The sequence below is a fragment of the Oxyura jamaicensis genome, chromosome 1 (genome assembly GCF_011077185.1).
Source record: "Oxyura jamaicensis isolate SHBP4307 breed ruddy duck chromosome 1, BPBGC_Ojam_1.0, whole genome shotgun sequence".
Taxonomy (NCBI): domain Eukaryota; kingdom Metazoa; phylum Chordata; class Aves; order Anseriformes; family Anatidae; genus Oxyura; species Oxyura jamaicensis.
This window is the reverse complement of record NC_048893.1, coordinates 120,454,532-120,478,998: the sequence shown is the minus strand read 5'-3', so window position 1 is coordinate 120,478,998 and position 24,467 is coordinate 120,454,532. Positions and strand designations below refer to the sequence as shown.

At 42.2% G+C, this 24,467-nt stretch overlaps 1 long non-coding RNA gene across 1 annotated transcript; it reads right to left on the bottom strand.

Moving 5' to 3' along the window:
- LOC118160970 lies at window positions 1-20,973 on the bottom strand. The gene is made up of 2 exons (XR_004747790.1): window positions 20,602-20,973; window positions 1-108 (listed from the first exon to the last, which is right to left on the bottom strand). It is a non-coding gene; the product is annotated as an uncharacterized LOC118160970 (long non-coding RNA).
- Between the last annotated feature and the right edge of the window lie 3,494 nt (window positions 20,974-24,467).

Genomic DNA, 24,467 nt, shown 5'->3' with positions numbered 1-24,467 from the left:
TTTTTTCTTGAATTTATTTCTTTTATTTATTTTTATTTATCTTATTTTAACAGGCTCTGTACTAATTTTCCTCACAAAATGACTAACAGAAATATGACCCTTATGCACCTTTGGTAGGTAATTCAGGTCAACTCTAACCACTAAGCCCCTTGTCAGGTTATTTCTAATAGTGATAAGGAGTGATTGACCTTAAAAGACAGATGCCAGGTAGATGAACCTATTCCTCAAGGCCTCTTGGCCCCACCCTTGTTAAGTGAAATCTGCCAGGGGGGGATCATTTGACCTTTGCTATGTAGAAAGCATGACAAGTTGGGGGGGGTTGCCTCTCCAGGGGAGTTTGAGACTCAAGTTATCTAGTATGCTTTGCTACTGTCATGGTGAAATGGACTCAGTGTTCCCCAGTAGGCTGTTTTTTTCTTCATGTTTTTTACCATCTCCGTGAAATAGTTTTAGAGAGTCTATGAACTAGTTACATTCATGGTGCCTTCTCAGTACAGTAAAACCCTGGTGGTACTACTTCTCTGTGAAGTAGTTTGGAAGCTACTCAAGCTCAGAAGCTGGCAGGTAAGTGTTCCTGGGTTGTACAGTTGTTTAATGTTGAGGAGCTTGAGTACTTCCTTCACCTTGTCTGTTTTCAATAAAGTTACTTAAATGAAGTCTAAGCTTCTTTCCCAGCCCTTTAAAAACAAACAAACAAACAAACAAACAAACAAAAAAAAAACTTAGAAGCTCAAGTGCATACAGGTAATGCTGACTTTGAAGAATGTTCTTAATTATTTGTTAAGATTGAACAACTGGCTGTGTGAAAAACGTGTGAATTCAAATATTGCTTTGTGGTAAGAAGGAACGGATTTGGGTAGATACTGGTGGAATTATCGTTATTTTCACTAAGTGGCAATTGTGAGAATGTGCTGTTCATAAAAGAAATGCTGTTTTCACAATAGGCAAGTCAGAAGCCTTTGAACTACTAGAAGTTATAGCTTCAAGGCGATAACTTTAAAGAAAAAAATTATTGATGGCCGTCTCCCGGGACCGGTCCATAGACTGGCTTTCTGAAGAAAAAGTGTGAAAGGTGTAATTCTTTATAGTTTCTGAGGTAGGGTCAGGGGAAGATGTTTTCCCACTTGTTTGCTCTCCCGTTCTTCTCCTCCAGGCGAGTTATGGTAGCTTTCCAAAATTTTGATTATCTTTGGGATGTTCAGACCAGCTTGTTCTTATTGGTATGCACTTCAGGTTTTGTCTAAGGTTAAACAAGTACTTAAGAATGTTGTCCAGAGATCTGTTCTGAGGCAGAATAGTTATGCATGGCAGGGAGAGTGGGAGGATATGGGCAGGCATCCAGAGCAGGGGGCACCTCCCCTGGAAAGACCATGAGGAACCCACAGTGAATGAATTGGCTAAACAAGTCTGGCAGCACAAAGGAAGTCTTTTCTCCCTCCAGGCCTGCATCTTGGCTGTGGAGAAACATTCTGAAGAGGTCCACCAACTTCAAGAGAATTTATCTTTGTCCCCACCTATACAAAGCAGTGTCTCAGCTACTGGGTATAAGAATCCTTCCGTGCAAATAAGATGACAGAATGGGTACAGAGCATGTGCCACCTGTTGGTTTTACCTACGTGAGGGTCCCCGGTCCCCCACCTCGCTACAGCCTCTTTTTTTCTAGATTAAACAATCCCAGCTCCCTCAGCTGCTCTTCATAAAACTTGTTCTCCAGACCCCTCACCAACTTCATTGTCCTTCTCTGGACAAGCTTGAGCACCTCGATGTCCTTCCTGTACTGAAGAGCCCAAAACTGAACACAGTACTCAAGGTGCAGCCTCACCAGAGCCAAGTACTGGGGGACAATTACTTCCCTAGTCCTGCTGGCCAAACTGAAGTTACTGCTACTGTTAACTTACACGTATAGATTCTTGGTAAAAATAACTCTACTTCTTCTATTTGAGAAGGATCAGCAGAAAAGTGGTTGGCAGTCAGCTGGTTACTTTCTCAGACTTTGTTCTGCTACTTCTTAGGTAATTTGATAGAGAGAATTTCTCTCAATTGTAAAAATAGGATTATAATTTTAATTTCAGTGAAGGTAATTATTTAAACAGTCCTATGTTTAAAAAAGGCTATTAAAACCTTTAGTTCATGAGAAAAAAATAGCAGACAAAAACAATAGTGAAAGGGAGAAGAATCTGGCCTTTACATAAGGCATGCAAAGAAACTGCTGTGAATATTCTGTCCCAGAGAAATATAACAGCATGTTTAAAAAAGTCCATTTTCCCTAGTAATTCTACAGGCTTGAAGCTTGCCTTCAGCAAGACTTGAGTAGATTTCAAATGTCTAAATCTGATTTTATTGTTCAAAAACAACGCTAAATACAATTCACAAATAACATCTAAATTCATCCAGCATAGTACAGAAAACATGGGTCTACAGATCCTGTTCTGCACACCTGACTCTACTTCCCTAATAAAAGCTTCTCCATTAAAAGACTAGTAGCTTCATTCATTCATTCATTACAGTCCAGAGAGACAGCGATAGGCTTTCCCGGACAAGCTATATCATAGGCAGATTATAGATTTCTAGATCAGACTGTTTCAGGGTCTTATGGCATATGTATCTGGACAAATAATTAAAGCATTATAGGCTTTATTTGAAGTAAGCTTTAGCCCATCCTGAAAAAGTTTAAATGTTACCACCCATCAGATCATACTGTGGCAGGTGGATGTGGATGCTATTCTTGCTTGCTGCTTTTTATTCTGTTCTCCATCACCTGGTTAGCAATGCTATTTTGAGTGTCTACACTACAGAGGAATTTGCATAAATATAAGACGTAAATGGTAAATTCTTACTAGCTACTCTCAGTGATTTTGTTCCTTCCACCTTTCTTCAGCATCTAACATTTCCTGTAAACTAGAGGAGACTTTATGCTTATCTTTGAATATTGCCTGGATGCTAGACCTTGGGAATGAGATATTCCAGTACCTCATGTCTTTGTATCCTATGCTCTCAACATAAGTGTTTCTGTGTCAGAAAGCATAATAAGGGAAATCTAACCACTATTAAGATTTTTCTTTCTTTTTATGCTGTTAACGCATTTCAGTGAAGGAATAAAAAACAAGTGTCATTATTTAATAAAATGGCTTTGTATTCAGTATGGTAGCATGCCATTCATTCTTCCTTTGTTGCTAAGGAAGGTCCTTGTAGATCTTAAATATTTTTTATAATATAATTTTACTTATGTTTTCTAGCATTTGACATGAACAGGCATTTCACCAGTAATAGCAATATTAGACACGTACTCTTTTCTGAGTAGAGGCAGAGAGAGATAAGGGCCTAAGTAAAGGCTGTCTATCCCAGTGAGACTGGGATTACTTAAGAGCTAAGCAAAGCACTGTCTGCACTATATGGCTCTTTGTCATGATATGACATATCCACGTCTCTGTAGAGCATTTTGAGAAACTGAGCTTCTTTAAAATGCAATATACCCTTATTAATTTTTAAGCTTTATAAGACCACTCATAGTTATTAAATACCCATACTTATTTACTGAGATTTAGTATTTTTGAAGTGTTTTGTGTGTTTGATGCAACTTCCTTGCAGAAGAAACATGCATCATATCAATATAACAGATGGGTAGGGTTACTGGTTTGCCAGGTTAAAGATCAATTCAGAAGGATTTATTCACGATGAAAAGAAATGCAAATATGAGTGGAAATGTGCAAAGTCATCAGTATACTGGATGACTTAACCTGCTCATGTGTGCTTTGCATTTTTTTTCCAAATGAATTACTGTATTTAATTTTAATTAAGAATCTTTCAAATACAGAGAAATTCTGATTTCCTTCTGGAGAAATACTCCAGAAAACCTGAAAGGATATTATTTCTAAAGCAGCTAGTAGACATCAAGACATTGACTGATTCACCTGTATTCACAGAGATGCAATTTCTCCTCTGTCTTCAGTTTATAACCACTGTTATTAATTTCTCCACTGTAGAGGACTTTTTTTTTTTTTTTCCTTAAATAATCATAAATGAACAAGCTACTGTATTCTTGGCCTATGGTTTTGCAGTCTTGCAACTGTGGCAGCTTGCAAAATCTTGTTTCAGGAGAGCTGACTTCATTACCCTGAACAGCTTAAAACAAAATCATACCAGTTTCAAAATCCAGGTGATAACATAATATTGAATGTAAGCAAATCTTCAGGTATTATCCTTGTATCCAAACAAAGACCATCAGCTCTGTGTGAACAACTTCATGGACTGCTGGACAGCTGCACATGTTGTTTCTTTATGACAACTGAAGAAGGTGGTTGTAGGCCTCCAAACGGGAGACAAATTAAATTTTCTCCCTGAGCGTTTTAATGTTTTGTGACAGTCACACAAGCCACTGTAGTGGGTCACTATTTCTAGCTGTTTCTTGTCTCCTCTCCTTGCTGATTCAAGTTCTACTAGAGACCAAGAGCACCCCTGATCATAGCCAGGAAAACCAGCACATTCATGTCCTCATGAGTAGCCAGAAGTCCTAGACAAGTGGAAGTCCTAGACAGGTGGGAGTAATAATTAGGGGAACTACGATGCTTCCACTGATCTGGGTATCAGTGAAAGCCATGTAACAAAACTTCACCTGAAAACAAAGGTAGACAAGTAAGGTCAGGTGGCTGTTTTTTATAGTGTCTATACCTACTAGCCAAAATGTGTGGAATTACACTTTGAGGAAAAAAAACAAACCAAGGATCTGTAAAAACACCAAGAAACATCTCACAAACCAAAAGCATTACTCTTCAAGAGCTGTTAACTGGTCATGTTTAATTCATTTTAGAGGTAAAGGCAGTTTTCTTATTTATATTTTTCCAAGGAAACTGCTTCAAAAATCTTTGTTAGAACTAGAACAAACGGTCAAGTAAGGCAGATTGTTTTCACTCACTGAATGCATTGCTGAGACTTGATAAATGTGACTTTTCTTCTGTAAATAGATTAAAATTAGTCCATAACTAGGAGCACTGACATTTGGTGAATCAGACATCTGTAACAACACATGATGTACTGCTTGTTTGCAGACATCCAGGTTTTTGACATATAGCTTAAGTAAACTAAAATGATTAAATTAAACGGAAAAAAAAAAAAAAAAAAATCCAAAACATGATATAATGTGCCACAGTTATTAGGTATCAAATTTCAACAGTCTTAACCATGTTATAAATTACTTATTATAACAACTATATCATTAGTTTTAAATAGCTGGCCCTGATACTGACAGATAAAAGAACCTCAAAACTAGTCAATGGTTATTTATTTATCATCAGTCTCTTCCTTCTTAATAAATATTATTCTGGAAGCAAAAGTCAATACAGAAATTGACCTTGGAAACCTCTTATGTTAAGTTATAACGTTACTTTTTAGCAAACATTAAACATATAATTAAAATAAGCATATAATTAAAAGAAAAAAGGGAAAAAAAGATGAATCTTAGGTCAAGTACTGCAATTCTCACCTGACTTTTGTGATTTTGTGGGTTTATTTGAATACATGAATAAAATTGGATTCACTGTGAATTTTAAGATTTGTTTACAAAAATGCAAAAGGACATAAATGATTACATAGAGTGAGAAAAAAACTTCTCAAATATTTAATTGAATAGATGATTCCTTAATATTTGGCCTAATCATAAATTGAGGGGACAAAAAATGACTTACTAACCTATAAATCAATCATACTTCAGATAATTTTGCAAATTATGAAGGTATACTTGGAAGTTTTCTTGGAGAATTTCTCTGGTAAGGTACTATCTCAGAAGAGCATATGTGCTGAGTGATGTCAATGGGCGGTAATTGTTTCATTAGAAAGTAACTGTTTTGGTAAACATGAGGATGCCAGGCAACATTTATCTTAAACAGAAGATGTATTTAATATATAAGGTAGGCTAGAAAGCTGTTCACTGAAGAAAAGCTCTGTTGATGAGAAATTGCTCAGAGCCATGTAGATTGAAGAACTTCAGTGAGGTTGTAAGGTCCCATTTTCTGACCGTGGAGGCTAAGCTTCTTCAAAACACAATGAAAAGTTCCATGGGGCTGATAGCTGAGCATCTGTAAGTCTGGATCCTCATATTTTCCTCTCCCCAGTAGCACTATACAAATTAATAAACAACACTCACATCACACAGAGTTGTGGAATGCTTTACTTAGCCTAGTTACTCAGGTGATTAGTGTGATTCAGTCTGTCTTTGAGGTGCTGAGAGTCTCCGTGGAAATTTCATCAGCTCTGTTGTCAGGCAGAACTAAATTAATATGTTCTGGTGTATTGTGTGCTGAGGCTTAGTTATCTTAAGCAGCTCCTGATACCCATCTTAGAGCTACTCAGAAATGGATTGATCTGTACCATGAATTACTCTTCTTTCTGGGATTTAGAGGAAGTTTTATTAATTCCTTTCAAGTATCTGCCCACCAGCAGTGAAATGATCAGAGTAGTTTGTATGAGTAAGGCTTTGTCTATAAGAATTGTCCCACTGGTTTGGACTTGTGTGTGATCAGGCCCTGGTTCTGCATCTAGCCATTAAAGACAGAGGTGGGCAGCAAAAGCACATGCTCATGGCTGTATCTGCAGCCAGTTTCCCATGCCTTTCTTGCTTACTTTGGAAGACAGCTGCTCCATCTATGGGTTATTTCAATTGTGATTTTCTCTATCTACTCTTTTTAGCTTAGACTTAGTTGTTATTTCACTGCAAGCAGTACACAGTATCATTTTGGGAAAACTAAGATGCTTTCTGGGAACTCCTAATTGTACTTTGAGTTTTGTTTAGCTTTATGTTTTTGCAAGTTATCAAGTAAATTTACAGTTTCTACATCTAAATTGTTTCAGCTACCTATTGGACAAAACCTCAGCTTTGGACAAATCAAGCTTCTTCTGTGACTCTTCTGTAACTGAGCCAGCTCTAATCTATCTATCTATCTATCTATATATCTCTTGGATCTGTCTCCAGTGTTTTCAGTACAAGGATTGTACAAGGTACAATCCATTCTGTATGGGATTCTATAGATTAGTTGCCTAGAAGATCTGAATTAGTCACTTTGGTTTCTGTTTATAGTCACCAAAGAGAAAAGGTCGAAAAGGTCCTTTTAGAGCAAGAATCACCTGACCTACCTAGGTATCTACTTATGAATAAGATAAATTACGTCTTATAACTTCTTTCATGTCCCTTGACTACCAAAGAAACTAAGATATTGACTTGTGCAAGTAGATATCTACATTTCATATACTGATTCCTCTCATTATTTACACAACATTTCCCAGCAAAAAGTTAGAGTAGATATCATGGAATAATTTACTTGACATAGAAGAGATTTGACATTCACTTGACTTTTAAACTAAATTTCCATTAAACCACAGGTCACTTCTAGAAGCTTCTGTGGCAGGTATGATGTGACTAGTGAAAATGGACCTGATAGGCACCGTTAACAGTCTGCACATCCAAATAGAATATATAGAACTGTCAACATCAAAATAGAATATATTTTTCCAACTGTTTTTTTATGGCTACCTTTTGCTCAAGAAAACTACATTTTTCATGCTGTCAGTGAGATATTTTTTTCCTATTGCTTTTCTCCACAAGCAGTAATTGTCCTCAGCAGCTTCAATAGAGAAGCATGTTTCTTCAGAAACATATGATATTTATTGTCTTTCCTTTAATTTACTTCCTTGTACGAGGTCATGACATCTTTTGAAAACAATACTGGCAAAACTTTATTTTCTGCCAAGTTGTTCTCTTTTATCTGTTTAATTCAGATGGATGGTTTAGGTCAATTCACTACTGTAAACTTAAGTGTTTTTACACAAATATATATATATATATTTACACATACACACCTGTTGAGGACAGTCAGACTTGTTCTGATAAGGACCAGTCTTGAGCAAAGGGGAAACAAGAAGCTTGTTCTTATTTATCTCTTATCCACACTTTATGGATGGAGGTCTACGATCTTGGTATGAGAGGCTGTTGAAGGAGGGAGTCTTGTGTTGGTGGGATGGCCCTGTTTTGGTAGCAGAACAGAATCTTGAGGGCCATGGTGCCCAAATGAAACCTTTTGCTTCAATAAGTGGAAAATGAATATTAAATTCCATATCCCTGAATATGATAATGAGTAAATGTATTTTACTGAAGTGTATTTATCAATGGCAAACAGAATCATATAATATCCTGAGTTGGAAGGGACCCATAAGGATCATCAAGTCCAACTCCTGCACAGGTTTACCTAAAAGTTTAGACTATGTGACTAGTGCACAGTCCAATCTCTTATTGAATTCAGACAGGCTTGGAGTAGTGACTACTTCACTGGGGAGCCTGTTCCAGTGCACAACCACCCTCTTGGTGAAGAACCTCCTCCTGATGTCTAGTCTAAACTTTCCCTGCCTCAGCTTAATCCTGTTCCCGTGGGTCCTATCACTGGTTATCAAGAATATGTCTCCTGCTTCTCCTCTCCACTCCCCCTTGCAAGGAAGTTGTAGACCGCAAAGAGGTCTCCCTTCAGCCTCCTCTTCTCCAGGCTGAACAGGCCCAGTGACATCAGCTGCTGCTGAATCTTTTACATGTCACCTTATTGAATGTTTGACTTTCAGAAACTGTCTCAGCAGAAGTCCTTGGCAGGGTTCTTAAACAGGCAAATGTTGAACTGCAAACACTTTCAACTTTCTGAGATTGTCTTAGTGAAAGCACTTAGCAGGGCTCTGAAACAGGGAAATGCTGGACTCTGGTAAGTCCCCTTTAACGTGACATTTATAGTATCCTTGTTCTCCTTTCATCTTGAATATCTTTGTCTCTAGATTACATTGGCCTGCATAGCTTCGTTCACCTTTCGAACTAGGTAGAAACAGAACTAAACCTTTTTTCTTCATTGAGACTAAGAATGAGTGAAAGCTTCAGAGGTAGTGGTGATATTGCAGTCCTTTGCTACTAGTGTCTACAAAGCAATTCAATGCAGCGTAATTCTTGTATCTTTTTACCAGGCTTTCTCTTGACCACGGTTTCTTGCTGTTAATTTATGCAGTACATTGTGATGCTTTTGAATACTGCAGAAGAGGGCCTCACATACCTTTCTGTTTAATGCGTCTTTTAATAAACTTTAGAGTCTTTCCTATGGTAAAAGAATCTGAGCACTGCCAATCCATAGCACATTCCAATATGTTGTGCTTTTGCTTGTCACACTCTATTGTTTTTAAAAGGTCAAGTAAATTCTTGATAATCCGTGGGCTTTATTTTAGTCATTATCTCAGCCACAATAAATTTATTCTGTCCAAACCTTGAAGACCTTAAATCAATCAGAAGCCTTCAAGTGCTTTCACTTTGCTAATATATAATTACTAATATATATTCTTTATATTTTTACATTGAGTGCAGCATTTCACATTTCTGTAAAGGCAGTATCAAGTTTAGTCTCTTCTGCCTGAGTCAACTGAAAAATTAAAAACAAACAAAAATCTCAAGGTCTTCAGAGCAAGTTATTGTCAGAAATAAAGCTTCCTTCTGACTACCTTCTCTTTTACTTTCAAGCATTACTTGCAGTTAGAGAATGAAGAACTCTTTAAATCTTCTGTTCTTTTCACACAATAGCAGAATTATAATTTGTGAGACTTCCACTTATCTTTTCCGAATATCTTAGCATTTTGCTTTATTTCTTGTTATTATTATTAACAAATACAGTAGTACTTAGAAGTGTCCTTCCCGTAATTTTTGCCCAAAGGTTCCCACCCTTAGGTTAACCTTTGCTTCTGACCTTTGACCCATAAACTCCCAGCTAGTCTATTGCCCATTTATTTTTTTTGTTACCTTTAACGATCTGTTATATACTCTTTCTCTTCTAGTCTGTTTTTTTTTTTTGTTGTTGTTGTTGTTGTTGTTTGTTTGTTTTTTTTCCTGTTTCTCTCTTTCTCTCTTCAGTACCAAAGGCTGCAGAATCTAGCCCTGAATCTCTACTGAAGTTTTCTTTCACTTTTTCTCAGTAAAGCTAGTAATCTGAATTCTCTCTTTATTAAGTAGTCTCATAATACACTTTTTTCTGTTCTCATCTTTTCAAGTTCTATCTTTAAAATATGACTGTATTAAGATTAGTTTCTTATTAATCTTATTATTGTATTTATTTTGTAATGATCTGAAAAAAATCCACTATTCTTTGTCTCTCCATTAAAGAGACAACTTTTAAATTTCTGTACAGCTTCTAGAATGAGTTCCTGTTCCATGTTGAAAAGTCTTAAATACAAAAGAAGTAACAATAATCTTATATTTTAAATGATTATTTCATATTTGCATATTACCTATGAATTCCATTATGAGTAACTAACAGTAATAATGACCTGCAATGATTCTTCCATCTGTTCTTGTAATTTCTGTATTTTTTTTTATTAGTTTGCTAAGCTACTTCAAAATAAATCTGAATGACTAGCTGCTAATGTACAGACAGATGCATTGTTTAGCAAACTAAACAGTGTCTTCTTTACCTTCATAGGAGCATAGACAGTTATTACATAGAGTTAGCAAATACTGATTCATTCACATTCCCAAGGGAATGTAAGCAAAGATACAAACTGGTCCCCTCAAAGATGTTTATTTAGTGTGTTAACATACAGGAATATGAGAATCTTAAATTGTGAATTATTGTTCCTTCCTATCGTGTTTCACTGAACTATCATTACTCTCAAACGCCTCATCAAGATTGTTGATAAAATGATTGTTGATTACTGACAAAGACTTATCAGTTATCAGAGTTCATTGATAGGGCTTTAAACTAGATTTGAAATACATAAACAAGGAAAGGAGGACTAAGTAGAATCTCCATCCTCTATTGGATGTGGGGGGAAAACATAGTGACAAGAGATGAGGAAAAGGGTGAGGTACTTAATACATTCTTTGCCTCAGTCTTCAGTAGCAAGACCAGTTGTTTTCTGGGTACTTACCCCCGCCCCCGCCCCCCCCCCCCCCCAAGCTGGTAGATAGGGACAGGGAGTAAAATTAAGTCCTCACAAGGAGGAGACAATGAGGCAAGATGTTATGCTGGATCTCGTTCTTACCAAAAAGGGGGAGCTGGTGGAGAATGGGGTACTCAAGGGCAGCCTTGGATGAGGTGATCATGAAATGGTGCAGTTTTGCATTCAGAGGGCAGCAAGGAGGGAGCACAGCAAGCTTGCTACCCTGGACTTTGGGAGATCAGACTTTGTCCCCTTCAGAGATCTGCTTGGTAGAGTACTATGGGACAAAGCCCTGGAGGGAAGAGGAGCCCAAGAAATCTGGTTAATATTCAAGGATTACTCTTTCAAATTCATGAACAATACATCCCAACAAAGAAGAAATCATGCAAAAATGCCAGGGGGTCTGCATGGATGAACAAGAAGATCCTGACTGAACTTAAACAGAAAAAGAAGGCATACAAATAGTGGAAGCAAGGACAGATAGCCTGGGAGGAACACAGAGATATTGTCCAAGTAGCCATGGATCAGCTTAAGCCCTTTTAGAATCAAATTTGGCCAGGGACATGAAGGGCAATGAGAAAGGGTTCTGTAGGTACATTGATGATAAAAGGAAGGCTAGGGAAATCGTCAACCTTCTCCAGAAGGAAACAGGAGACCAGGTCACCCAGGCTATGGAGAAGACTGAAGTATTTAATGATTTTTTTTGCCTCAGTCTTCACTGACATGAGCTATAACCATTTGCCCCAGAAGGCAAAGGGAGGGACTGAGAAAATAACGAACTGTCCAGTGTAGGAGAAGATCAGGTTTAAGACACCTAAGGAACTTAAAGATACACAAGTCCATTGGACCAGATGAAATACATATGTGGGTCCTGAGGGAAGCCGTGGATGTAGTTGCTAAGCCATTCTGTATTGCATTTGAGAAGTCTTCTTAGTCCAGTTAAGTTTCCGCTGAATGGAAGAGAGTAAACATAACCCCCATTTTTTAAAAAGGGAAATATGGAGGACCTGGGGAGCTACAGGTCAGTCAGTCTCACGCCTGTGCCTGGCAAGACCTTGGAGCAGACCCTCCTGGAAAATATGCTAAGGCACATGGAAAATAAGGAGGTGACCGGGGACAGCCAACATGGCTTCACTAAGGGCAGATCGTGCCTGAAAATTCTATAGCCTTCTATGACAGGGTTACAGCATTGGTGGATTTGACAGATGGATGACTTGGGTAAAGAACTGGCTGGATAGTTGCACTCAAAGAGTTGGGGTCAACAGCTCAAAATCCAGGTGGAGATCAGTAATGATTTGTGTTCCTCAGGGGTCGGTTTTGGGAACGGCACTATTTAACATCTTTGTTGGTGATATGGACAGTGAGATTGAGTGCACCCTCAGCAAGTTTGTTTATGACACCAAGCTGCGTGGTGTTGTCAGTGTGCTGGAGGGAAGGGATGCCATCCTGAGGGACCTTGACAGGCTTGTGAGGTGGGCCTGTGCAAACCTCATGTGGTTCAACAAGGCCAAGTGCAAGGTTCTGAATCTGGGCTGGGGCAATCCCAAGCATAAATACAGGCTGTGTGGAGAATGGATTGGAAGCAGTCCTGATGAGAAGGACCTGGGGATGCTGGCTAGTGAGAAGCCCAACATGAGCAGGCAATATGCTCTTGCAGCTGAGAACCCTGACTGTATTTTGGGCTGCATCAAAAGAAGTGTAGCCAGAAGGTTGAGGGAGGCGATTCTGCCGCCCTGCTCTGCTCTTGTGAGATCCCACCATTATTACTGAGTTCAGCTCTGGGACCCCCAGCACATGAAGGATATGGAAGTATTAGAATGAGTCCAGAGGAAGTCCACAAAGGTGATCAAGGGGCTGAAGACAGACTGAGGCAGTTGGGGTTGTTCATCCTGGAGAAGTCTCCAGGGAGACCTTACAGCAGCCTCCCAGTACCTCAAGGAGGCCTACAGGAAAGTTGGGGAGGGGCTCTTTGTCAGGAAGTGTAGTGATAGGGGCAGTGGCTTTAAAATAAAAGCAGGGAGATTAGATATAAGGAAGAAATTATTTGGAAGCTGTGGATGCCCCAACCTTGTAAGTGTTCAAGGTCAGGTTGGCTGGGGCTTCGAGCAGCCTGAACTAGTGGAAGGTGTCCCTTCCCATGGCAGGGGGGGTTGGAACTAGATGATCTTTAAAGGTCTCTTCCAACCCAAACCATTATATGATTCTATGATAATCCACGAGGAAAAAGGTTAATGACCTTGTACTCCACTTAGATCTATACAGGTTTTTGGGTCCAGATGGGATCTACCCAAGCGTATTGAGGCAGCTGGTGGAAGTGCTTGCCAATCCACTTTCCATCATTTATCAGCAGCCCTGGCTATCAGGGGAAGTCACAGTTGACTCAAGTCTAGCAATATGACATCTTCAAGAAGGGCTGGAAGAAGGATCCAGGAATCTATAGGCGTGTCAGTTTGACCTCGATGCCAGAGAAGCTCATGGAGCAGTTTATTTTGAGTGTCATCACACAGCACTTATAGGACATCTAGGTGACCGGGCTCACTCGGCATAGTTTTATCAAAGGCAGGTCCTGTTTGACAAACCTGATCTTCTACAACAAGGCGATGTGCTCAGTGGTTGAGGGAAAGGCAGTGGATGTGGTCTACCTAGACTTCAGTAAGGCTTTTGACACCACTTCTGATAGCATTCTCCTGAAGAAGCTGGTTTCTCAAGGCTTGGACAGGTGTATGCTTCATTGGATTAAAAACTGGATGGGTGGCCAGGCCCAAAACGTCATTGTGAATGGTGTTAAATCCCGCTGGAGACTAGTCACTAGCGGTGTCCCCCAGGGTCCAGTACTGGGACCAGTACTTCTTATCAATCATCTGAATGAGGGGATCTAGTGCACCTTCAGTAAGTTTGCAGATGACACCAAGCTAGGCACAATTGTTGATCTGCTTGAGGTTAGGAGGGTTCTGTAGGGGAATCTGGATAGGCTGGAACAGTGGATCAAGGCCAATTCTATGAAGTTCAACAAGGCTAAATACTGGGTCCTGCACCTGGGGCACAAAAACAGCATGCATTGCCACAGGCTGGGGGAAGAGCGTCTTGAAAGCTGTCTGGCAGAAAGGGACTGGGGGTATTGGTCGATAGCCAGCATTGTGCTCAGGTGGCCAAGAAGGCCAATAGCTTATTGTCTTGTATCAGAAATATCAGGGCCAGCAGGACCAGGGAAGTGATTGTGTCTCTGTGCTCATCTCTGGTGAGGCTGCACCTCAAATACAGAAGGGTAAAGAGAACAAGTCTTACAAGGAGTGGCTGAGGGATCTGGGGTTGTTTATCCTAGAAATAAAAATAATAATATAATAATAATAATAATAATAAAAGCGGAGGTGGAGGCCTTATGCTCTGCAGTTATCTTAAAGGAGTTTTTAGTGAGGTGGGGATTGGGCTTTTCTCCCAAGCACCAGGTGATAAGATAAGGGGAAATGGCCTCATGTTGTGCCAGGCGAGGTTTAGGTTGGATATTAGGGAAAAATTATTTACTGAATGAGTTATACAACATTGGAATAGACTGCCCGGGGAAGTGCATGAGAATCCATCCCTATAGGTCTTCAAGAAATGTTTAGATTTAGAACTTAATAGCATGGGTTTAGTGGTGGACTTGTCAGTACTAGGTTAAAGGCTGGACTAGATGATCTTTGAGGCCTTTTCCAATTTGAATGATTCTGTAATTCTATGATAAAAATAATAAACACAACTGGCCCAGTACTGAGCTTTGGGAACAATATTTGTGACTGGCTGCTAACAGGAGTTGTCTTGGGGCCCAGGACTCTGACCAGATTTTTACTACATTGTCTAGGATTTCAGAAGGTTTAAGTGTTTGAAATCTGTTTACAATAAGGACAATGTCAGAAAAGATGATGGATCTACCAAGATCTATGCGGTTTTATTTGTTAAGAAAAGCATTAGAAGGAGATTTTGGGATGTTTCACACCTCTTTTTTTCAAGGATGCACCCTGTGGATGAGCACACCAGTGTTTCCTCAGCTGTCTAAGAATCCCAGTTGCAAATTTTCCTCACTTTGATCCCAGTAATTAGCATTAGCTTATCTAACTTTGTCAATCAAAAGGCATTGCCCATTTTTTTTTGAAAATAAAATAGTCCTTCATCAGATGGGCTGGTTTCTGGTCTCAGAGGAGCCATACTATATGTTCTGTGAGATTCTTCCCATCTGTCAAGGAGATGTCTGGAAGTTTGATGGGCTATTTTGATGTCTCATCATCCTGCCAGTTCCAGATGTGCTTGGGATATTATTATACAGAAATGTAATGTAATTACAGTATCTGTTTAATCCCGTGTGTTACTATTGTGTGCCGATGGCACTTTCTGGCATTCATCTTGACAAGACTTCCATGTTCCATGGACAGTCTAGTTGAAATGAGTCTTTTTTGTTTTTTAGTCATTATCAGTGTGCAATTACTGTAACAATACACTTTAAAAGTAGCTGATGTCCTGGGACTTTTTCTTCAGAATGTGTTTTTGTTTGTTTTATTTTCACTGTAACTATGGCATGATACTTAATCTCAGGAAAAGAAAAAGAAAACATGGGATATAGCTTTCAATAACATCTGTAGTAAGCAAACAACATGAAGGAAGCATCAGTTGCTATCAGCCTGCATGAACTTCTTAAACCATAGCACAAGCACTGGATGTTGGGAACTGAATGGAGTGGGTGCACAGGTGGTATTTTCCTCTATCCCTTCAGTGGTAGGGAGGGATACTGAGCAGACCTGGAAGGCCTAGCTGATTAAGACATGGCTGAGAGGCTTGTGCTGTTGCAAGAATTGTTTTTTGTTGTTGTTGTTGTTGTTGTTGTTGTTTTTCTTTGTTTTGTTTGTTTGTTTGTTTTTTGATCATGAGGAGGCTTACTTGGCACCTGGACTGATGGCTGCCAATGGGTCCCACCTGTCTCAAAGAGGGAAACAGATTCTAGCTTGGGGGCTGGCATGGCTCATCGAGAGGGCTTTAAAGCAGGTATGAAGGGGGATAAGGGGGAAATGAGGTCCAATAGAGGTGAGCCTTGGAGAGCAGTTCCCGGGTTGAGGGTATGGGCAATGGCATGACTCAAGTGCATCTACACCAATGGACGCAGCATTGGCAACAAACAGGAGGAGCTGGAAGCCATTGTGTGGCAGGCATATTATGACCTAGTCACCTGTCACTGAAATGTGGTGGGACCATTCCCACTACTGGAGCATTGCAATGGATAGCTAAAAACTCTTCAGAAGGGATAGGCAACTAAGACGGGGCGGTGGCATAGCTCTCTATATTAGAGAGTGTTTTGATGTTGTTGAGATTGGGGTTGGAAATTATAAGGTAGAGTCCCTGTGGAAAAGGGTCGAGGGGTTGGCCAACAAGGCAGACATCCTGTTGAGGATCTGTTATAGACCACCAAGCCAGGAAGAATAGATGGATGAGTTCTATTAGCAATTGGCTGAAGTCGCTCAGTCACCACCACTTGTTCTCATGGGGGACAGGAACTTTCCAGACATATGCTGGAAATACAATACAGCCCTGAGGAAGCAGTCTAGTAGGTTCCTGGAGCGTGTGAAAGACAGCTTCCTGACTCACAGCTGGTTAGTGAGCCTACCAAAAGGGGTGCCCCGCTAGACCTGCTGTTCACTAACAGAAGACTGGTGGGAGATGTGGTGGTAGGGAGTTGTCTTGGGTAGAGCGACCATGACATGGCAGAGTTCTCTATTCTTGATGAAGTCAGGAGGGGGATCAGTAAAACTGCTACTTTGGACTTCTGGAAGGCAGACTTTGAATTGTTCAGGACACTGGTAGGGAGGGTCTCTTGGGAATCAGTCCTGAAGGGCAGAGGGATCCAGAAAGGCTGTATGCACCTCAGGGAGGAAGCCTTAAAGGCACAGTAACAGACTGTCCCCATGTACCATAAGATGGTCTGGCAGGGAAGACTAGCTTTGCTGAACAGGGAACTTTTGCTGAGTCTCCTGGAGAAAAAGAATTTATGTCCTGTGGGAGAAGGGGCAGACTACTCGGGGAGAGTACAAGAATGTTGCCAGCATGTGCAGAGAAAAAATCAGGAAGGCCAAAGCTCAAACTAGCCACAATGGTCAAAGATAATAAAAAAATGTTTTTAAAAAAATATATTAATATATTAAGACAAGGGCCAAGAATCTCTATCCTTTACTCGACGCTGGGGGAACATGACTACTGAGGATAAGGAAAAAGCTAATGTTCTTATTGCCTTCTTTACATCTTCGTCACTGGCCAGACCAGTTATTCTCAGAGTACTCAGCCTCCCAACCTGGAAGTCTGGGATGGAGAGCAGAAGAACCCTTCCACAGTTCAGGTGGCAACAGTTAGAGACTTGCTGCTCTACCTGGACTCTCAAAGTCCATAGGGCTAGATGGAATCCACCTGAGGGTGCTGAGGGAGTTGGCAGATGTGAGTGCTGGGCTGCTTTCCATCATCTGTCAGTGGTCATGGTCATCTGGAGAGGTCCCAGATGACTGGAGACTTGCTAATGTGAGGCCCATCTATAAGAAGGGTCATAAGGAGGACCGGGGGAACTACAGGCCTATCAGCCTGACCTCGGTGCCAGGAAAGGTGATGGAACAGGTCATTTTGAATGCAATCATGCAGCATATGTGGGACAACCAGGGGATCAGGCCCAATCAGCATGGGTTCATGAGAGGCAAGTCCTGCCTGACAAACCTCATCTTCTTCTATGACCGGGTGACCTGCTGGTAGATGAGGGAAAGGCTGTTGACGTAGTCTACCTAGACTTCAGCAAGGCCCTTTGACTCTGTCTCCCAAAGTATTCTCCTGGAGAAGCTGGAAGCCCACGGCTTGGACAGGTACACCCTTTACTGGGTTAAAAACTGGCTGGATGGCCAGCCCCAGAGAGTAGTGGTGAACAGAGTGAATTCCAGCTGGTGACCGGTCACCAGTGGTGTTCCCCAGGGGTCGGTGTTGGGGCCTCTCCTCTTTAATATCTTTATTGATGATTTGGATGAGGGAATTGAGCGTACCCTCAGTAAGTTTACAGATGACACCAAGCTGGGGGGAAGTGTCAATCTGCTGGAGGGTAGGAAGGCCCTGCAGAGGGACCTGGACAGGATGGGTTGATGGGCAGAAGCCAGTGGGATGAGGTTCAACATGGCTGAGTGCTGGGTGCTGCACTTTGGCCACAACAACCCCATGCAGTGCTACAGACCTGGGGGAGAGTGGCTGGAGAGCTGTGCAGAGGAAAAGAGCCTGGGGATGCTGACTGATGCTCTCCTGAACATGAGCCGGCAGTGTGCCCAGGTGGCCAAGAAGGTCAACAGCATTCTGGCTTGTATCAGGAGTAGTGTAGGCAGTAGGACCAGGGAAGTGATCATCCTCCACACTGCTTTGGTGAGGCCGCACCTCAAGTATTGGTTTCTGCTTTGGGCCCCTCAGTACAAGAAGGATATTGAAACCATGGAGCATGTCCAGAGAAGGGCTACAAAGCTGGTGAAGGGTCTGGAACACAAGTCTTATGAGGACCGGCTGAGAGAACTGGGGTTGTTTAGTCTGGAGAAGAGGAGGCTCAGGGGAGACCTTATTGCTCTCTACAGTTACCAGAAAGGAAGTTGTGGGGAACTGGGATGTTGGCCTCCTCTCATAGGTAACTAGTGATAGGCCTTATCCTGGGAGTTACTGAAGGGCACCTAGGGGACAATGGTCACAGCCAACATGGATTCACAATGGGTAGGTCCTGTTTAACAAATCTAATTTCCTCTTATGATAAGATCACCCAACTAGTCAATAAAAGGAAACCAGCTGATATATATATATATATTTATTTATTTATTTCAGTAAAGTTTTTGACACAGTTTCCCACAGGATCCTACTGGATAAAATGTCCAGCATACAGCTAGACAAAAATATAATATGATGGGTGAATAATTGACTGACAAGCAGGACTCAAATAATTATGGTAAATAGACCCAAATGAGGCTGGTGGCCAGTCACCAGCGGGGTCCCCCAGGGCTCCATTTTAGGGTGAGTTCTTTTCAATGTTTTTATAAAAGCTTTCGATATAGACAAGAATGTGTTTTGAGCAAACTTGCTGATGATACTAAACTGGGAGGAGCTGTTGACTCTGAGGGTGGAAAGGCCTTGCAGAGAGATCATAGAATATCCTGAGTTGGAAGGGACCCATAAGGATCATCAAGTCCAACTCCTGGTACCGCACAGGTCTACCCAAAAGTTTAGACCATGTGACCAAGTGCACAGTCCAATCTCCTGCCTCTCCACTCCCCCTCGTGAGGAAGCACGATGAGGTCTCCCCTCAGCCTCCTCTCCTCCAGGCTGAAGAGGCCCAGTGACCTCAGCGGCTACTCATGTCTTCCTCTCTAGGCCCTTCACCATCTTCGTCGCCCTCCTCTGAACACTTTCCAACAGCTTAATGTCCTTTTTTCACTGTGGTGCCCAGAACTACACACAGTACTCAAGGTGAAGCCACACCAGCGCAGAGTAGAGCGGGACAATCACTTCCCTTGACTGACTAGCAATGCCAGAGGACGGAAGTGGACAGTTTGAAGAGCTGGGTGATCACCAACCGCATGAAGTTTAACAAAAGCAAGTGCCGGGTCCTGCACCTGGGACGGGGCAACCCTGGCTATACGTACAGACTGGGCAACGAGATGCTGGAGAGCAGCCCCGCAGAGAGGGATCTGGGGGTTGTGGCTGACAGCAAGTTGAATATGAGCCAGCAGTGTGCCCTGGCAGCCAGGAGGGCCAACCGTATCCTGGGGTGCATCAAGCACGGCATTGCTAGTCGGTCGAGGGAAGTGATTGTCCTGCTCTACTCTGCACTGGTGCGGCCTCTCCTCGAGTCCTGTGTGCAGTTCTGGGCACCACAGTCCAAAAAGGACTTGAAACTGTTGGAGAGTGTCCAGAGGAGGGCAACGAAGATGGTGAAGGGCCTAGAGGGGAAGACATACAAGGAGCGGCTGAGGTCACTGGGCCTGTTCAGCCTGGAGAAGAGGAGGCTGAGGGCAGACCTCATCGCAGTCTACAAGTTCCTCGCAAGGGGGAGTGGAGAGGCAGGCTCTGACCTATTCTCTGTCATCACTGCGGGAACGGTGTTAAACTGAGGCAGGGGAGGTTTAGGCTGGCTATCAGGAAGAGGTTCTTCACCAAGAGCGTGGTCGCACACTGGAGCAGGCTCCCCAGGGAAGTAGTCACAGCACCAAGCCAGTCTGTATTTAAGAAGCGATTGGACTGTGCAGTTAGTCACATGGTCTACAATTTTGGGTAGACCTGTGCGGTGCCAGGAGTTGGACCTGATGATCCTTATGGGTCCCTTCCAACTCAGGATATTCTATGATTCTATCATTCTATAAATGCTGTAGTCAGAGGTCATGGGGCTAGATTTTGGAAAGTCCTGCATAAAGAAGAGATCTCAGAAAAGCAAATTTAAATAACATTCATGACAAGAATAGGAATTCTGATTGCTCCTTTCTTTATCTGTCATGACTAGACAGATGAAAATCTATGATGGCCATTTTGTCTTTAAGGTCATTTTCATTTTTCTTTTATTTATTTCTTTAATTATTATTATTGAACAGGCTCTCTACTAATTTTCCTCACAGAATGACTGACAGAAATATGACCCTTGTGCACCTTTTGCAGTTAATTCATTAGGTCAACTCTAACCACTAAGCCCCTTGCCAGGTTGTTTCTACTAGTGATAAGGAGCAATCAACCTTAAAACATTGAAGCCAGGTAGATGAGCCTATTCCACAAGGTCTCTTGGCTCCACCCTTGTTAAGTGAAATCTGCCAGGTGTGGATCATTTGACCTTTGCTATATAGGAAGCATGAGGAGCTGGAGGGGGGGAAATTGCCTCCTCCAGGGGAGTTTGAGGCTTGGGTTGTCTAAGGTGTTTTTCTCTTGTGGTGAAATGGGCTCAGTGCTCCCCAGGAGGCTGCTTTTTCTTCATGTTTTCTACCATCTCTGTGAAATAGTTTTAGAGACTCTCTGAGCTAGGTACGTTGGGTGTGCCTTCTCAGTATGGCAGAACCCTGGTGGTACTACTTCTCTGCGAAGCAGTTTGGAAGTGACTCAAGTTCAGAAGCCAGCATGTAAGTGTTCCTGGCTTCTACGGTTGTTTAACGTTGAGGAGTTTGAATACTTCCTTCACCTTGTTTGTTTTCAGTCAAGTTACTTGCATGGATGCTAAGCTCCCTTCCCAGCCCTAAGAAAAACAACCAACAACCTCAGAAGCTCTAGTGCATACAGGTAAGCCTGACTTTGGATGTCCTTAAGGATTTGTTAAGATTGAACAACAGGCTGTGTGGAAAAGGTGCCCTAACTTGAATTCAAATTTTGCCGTGAGGTAAGTAGAAAGAGATTGGGATAGATACTGGTGGCATGATGGTCACTTCCACTAAGTGGAAATGGTGAGAATGTGCTATTCATAAAAGCAATCCTCTTTTCACAAAACGCAAGTCCAAAGCAGGACGAAGAAAGTGTGTCCTCTTCCCTTCAGGCCTGTGTCTGGACTGTGGAGATGTGTTCTGAAGAGATCACCAACATAAAGAGCGTAGATCTTCCTCGGCACCTGAACAAACCAGTGTCTCATCTGCCAGGGGTAAGCGTCCTTCTGTGCAAGGAAAGTGACAGAGTGAGTACATATGCCATGCCACCTGTGGTTTAAATGATGTGACTGTGGAGAGGACATGAGAAAAAGGGACAGAAAAGCTACCAGGTCGCTACAGGCACGCGAAAGTGAGTTGCAAGGAATAAAAAAATAAAATATAAAAATGGGAAAGGGGTTCTCTGAAAAATTCACTTCTTCAACAGGCAGTCAGTCCTGGTCCCCACAAATAAGCTCTCAATCAAGCCTGTGCGACTTAATACAGAAGACGGGGAATACTTTGGTAGAGCTTTCCACATCAGGTCGCTTCAAAAGTCAGCTTGCCACTGACAATATCATTTCTATGCAAGGCCTCTCCTGGAGACCAAGTTCTGTTGTGCTCAGCATATCCTGAGTCACACTTGGCATCTCAAGCTCTCATCTCTGCTTGACTGGCTCCTAACGTTGGACGTATGCGGAAAAGTATTAAACCGTGCGCTCCACACACTTCCACCCTAATGTCTTATCTGTGCTGGTGGTTTGCTAAGGAGTATTTGCACTGACAGGAATATGTTGAAGTAGTGTTGTGGCAATGCAATGTAGTTTTGGAAGTTGTCCTGCCTTTCTATACATCCTCCTCCCTTCATTGAGAGGAGACATGAAGAAGTTGGAAGCTACCAATCTTTTAGGCAGAACATGAGCCCCACAAAGTAAAAGTAGCTGTTCATCTTGGAGGGGATATGTTTGAATCCAAAACTCATCTGGAGGACCAAAGGAAGACATTAAGCTCTTCATGTTACTAGGAACGTGAGATTTTCTGCCTGGAACACAATTCAACAGAGCAGCCAACCATTTCTTTAGCTTTGAAGATGCTGAAATGGACCCTGGGTTAAAAAGAATCACTTCCCAGGCTGCCTCTAAAAACAGTTGCTTAGGGCTAAAATCTGACTTTCATTTCTGTTACGTGAAGATCCAAAGAGACTCACCCTCCCTTTTCAGTGGAGTTTGCTGCTGCCTAGTTGTCAGGTTTCCAGTACTCAGTAGCGTGCCTCGGGCTGTCTGTCCTATGTTGAGAGGGATTGCACTCCCCTGAAATAAGATGGGAATCCCCTTTTTCTGTCTCGGGGGGAATGGTGTAAGGCACTTCTAAAGCATTGCAGATTGTGGTGGTTGTCAATTGCCATGTAAATCAAGGCCACGCAAGTACCTTCTACTGTTTCATCTTCCCTTTCATTTGTAGTCTGGTTACTCCTAAATATTACATAGTTGGTGAAATGTCCTAAGAAAACATTACTTGTTAATATTAACAGCTTTTTCTTCCAAGTCTGCCAGTAGCGGACAAGGTAGAAAGATATAATTTTATTTCAAATTATTTTTCAATTATTTTTCAATGATCCTGGGAATTTGGAGAGGTCCCGGTAGACTGGAAGCTGGCAAATGTTGTGCCAATTTTCAAGAAGGGTCAGAAAGAAGACCTTTGCAATTACAGGCCTGTCAGTCTCACGTCAGTGCCTGGTAAAATTATGGAGAAGATGATCCTTGAAGTTATTGAAGCGCACGTGGGGGACAATGCAGCCAACACGGGTTCGTCAGGGGTAGGTCCTGCCTAACAAATCACCCATCTAGTCGATCAAGGGAAACCAGCTGATGTGATCTTTTTGGACTTCAGCAAAGCTTTAGACACGGTTTCCCATGGGATCCTACTGGACAAAATGACCAGCATACAGCTAAACAAAAACACCACACGATGGGTGAGCAATTGGCTGGCGGGCAGGGCTCAAAGGGTTGTAGCAAATGGGGCCACATCGGGCTGGCAGATGGTCACTAGTGGGGTCCCTCAAGGCTCCATTTTAGGGCCAGTGCTCTTCAATGCTTTTATAAATGATTTGGATGTAGGACTAGAAGGCGTTCTGAGCAAATTTGCTGACGACACCAAACTTGGAGGAGTTGTAGGCTCGGCTGAGGGTGGAAAGGCCTTGCAGAGGGAGCTGAAGAGATTGGAGAGCTGGGTGATCACCAACCGCATGAAGTTTAACAAAAGCAAGTGCCGGGTCCTGCACCTGGGACGGGGCAACCCTGGCTATACGTACAGACTGGGCAACGAGATGCTGGAGAGCAGCCCCGCAGAGAGGGATCTGGGGGTTGTGGCTGACAGCAAGTTGAATATGAGCCAGCAGTGTGCCCTGGCAGCCAGGAGGGCCAACCGTATCCTGGGGTGCATCAAGCACGGCATTGCTAGTCGGTCGAGGGAAGTGATTGTCCTGCTCTACTCTGCACTGGTGCGGCCTCTCCTCGAGTCCTGTGTGCAGTTCTGGGCACCACAGTCCAAAAAGGACTTGAAACTGTTGGAGAGTGTCCAGAGGAGGGCAACGAAGATGGTGAAGGGCCTAGAGGGGAAGACATACAAGGAGCAGCTGAGGTCAGTTGCTCTTTTCAGCCTGGAGAAGAGGAGGCTGAGTGGAGACCTCTTTGTGGTCTACAGTTTCCTCATGAGGGAAAGTGGAGAGGCAGGTGCCAATCTATTCTCTTTAGTGACCAGTGATAAGACCCAAGAGAATAGTGTCAAACTGTGACAGGGAATTTTCAGGCTGGATATCGGGAAGAGGCTCTTCAATGAGAGCATTGTCACACACTGGAAGAGACTCCCCAGGGATGTAGTCATGGCACCAAGCCATTCAGAGTTTGAGAAGCATTTGAACTGTGCTCTTAGTCATATGGTCTAAATTTTTGGGTAGACCTGTGTGGAGTCAGGAGTTGGACTCAATGGTCCTTGTGGGTCCCTTCCAACTCAGGATATTCTATAATTCTATGATTTTATGACTAGAGGGAACAGCCTCAAATTATGCCAGGGGAGGTTTAGGTTGTAAATTAGACATTTCTTCTCAGAAAGAGTAGTTAGACATTGGAACAG